Source organism: Gekko japonicus, unplaced genomic scaffold (assembly GCF_001447785.1).
Source record: "Gekko japonicus isolate JY-2015 unplaced genomic scaffold, Gekko_japonicus_V1.1 scaffold1007, whole genome shotgun sequence".
Taxonomy (NCBI): Eukaryota; Metazoa; Chordata; class Lepidosauria; order Squamata; family Gekkonidae; genus Gekko; species Gekko japonicus.
Genome location: NW_015177038.1, coordinates 518,457 through 520,148, shown reverse-complemented (window position 1 = coordinate 520,148; position 1,692 = coordinate 518,457). Strand labels below are relative to the sequence as shown.

General features: G+C 48.7%; 2 non-coding genes across 2 annotated transcripts; one reads left to right on the top strand and one right to left on the bottom strand.

Moving 5' to 3' along the window:
• Positions 1 to 579: 579 nt before the first annotated feature.
• On the top strand, positions 580 to 661 carry TRNAS-GCU. Its single transcript has one exon. It is a non-coding gene; the product is annotated as a tRNA-Ser (tRNA).
• A 552-nt stretch (positions 662 to 1,213) lies between these two features.
• On the bottom strand, positions 1,214 to 1,285 carry TRNAM-CAU. Its single transcript has one exon. It is a non-coding gene; the product is annotated as a tRNA-Met (tRNA).
• Between the last annotated feature and the right edge of the window lie 407 nt (positions 1,286 to 1,692).

The following is a 1,692-nucleotide window of genomic DNA, read 5'->3' as shown; positions in this document are numbered from 1 at the left end:
AAAAAAAGGAATCACCAAAGACTTTTTCCTGTATACCGAGGGAGCCCCGAGTATGATTAGCCCCTGTAGTGCAGATGGCCCAGGGGCCAGCCACTCCACCAGTCCATACAGTGAAGATGGTCCCTGAGTTGGCCTTTTCCCCTTTCATCTCTGTCCATTCTTTTTACATCTTGTAATTCATTATTCTCGGTTATTTCCTCTTTTGTATCATGGTGAGAACTCCTTATTTTTATATTGAAAATTGCCATGAAGGCACCAACAAAAAGCAGTGTACAACTGCAATAATTAAATAAATTGAAATTGGTGAGTTAAGCTTATGCTAAAATGCCTCCCATTGCAAATCAGTGGGACTTCAAAGGATTTAGTTTGGGATGGAGTGTGCCTTTGGCGCTTCTGATTGTCTTGTCTTGGCCCTTTGTCTCTCAGCCATGCTCAGCCTCCTGAATATCTGGGAAGGCCCATCTGCATCGTCTGAGCAGGCAGGTCTCTGTGGCGTAATCGGTCAGCACATGTGGCTGTTTACCGGAAGGATGGTGGTTCGAGCCCAGCCAGGGTCGTCTGCGGACTGGTCATACCTTTGACGAGGTGGCCGAGTGGTGAAGGTGATGGACTGCTAATCCATTGTGTTCTGCACACGTGGGTTCGAATCCCACCCTCATCAGTCCCTTTTGCCATTATCTGGGGAGGAGGCCTTGGCTCTTGCTGGCACCTCCTGAGTTGGCAAAGATACTAAAAGAGGCACAGATGGGCTAAACAGGACTTGAAACCAGGTGGCAAGATTGGCAGCCTTGTATGATGCTTCTATCCCACTGGTTTAGGTACTGAGGGGTCCTTTCCTGCCCCACCTCTTTCCTGGAAAGGGCCTTGGAAGTATTACTTCAGGGAGGTAGCAGAGAATGAGGACTGCCTGGTTCCCCAACAAATCTCTGCTCTGCCATTGGAACGTAGGAGTGACCTTGCATGGCACATCTGGCTTTTGCTGGGCCAGCATGTCAGGCTGTGGGTTTTGGTCCTGTTGTGGGTAGGAAACCGGGTGGAAGAGGGCTGTATCTTTAGGGAAAACAGTTGACAGTGAGCAAGAATGGCCATTTCCCCAGCTGTCTGTCACTCAGTTATTGGCTGCTCTAAACTGCCTGTGTGCCTTGAGGAGAGCCTAAAATGGAAAGGCAGGGAGGAAAAATTGCAAGGACAGCAAAGCAAAAGTACAGCTGCCTAGCAGAGGATGGTTTCGATCCATCGACCTCTGGGTTATGGGCCCAGCACGCTTCCGCTGCGCCACTCTGTTGGCTGGCTGAAATGCCTCAGTACAGCTCCTGAAGTGCTCTGTCCATTAGTCATGCCTGGCCTCTGCAAAGACAACTGAGGGAACAAATGGGGCATGATGGTGCTCCTCAGCTGTGTGTGCAAGAGTGTCATTCTGTGTGGCACAGCTCAGTTGGGCTGGGGTGTTGCAGGATGGAAGGGGGTGTAGTTATTTACCTGTTACCAATAGATGTGTTATTTCTGTATACATTTCATGGTTTGCCCTGCGTCTTCCAGACAGTGAGATTTTTGGGTGTGTGTGTGCGTGCATAAATAAAAAGCTCCTCATTAAGCTTAGAAGTGTCTCTCTGTGCTGTTCTCTCAACACACTATGACCCTAACTGGATGAGACATTGTCTACAGATATACATTTGTATATCCATAACTGGT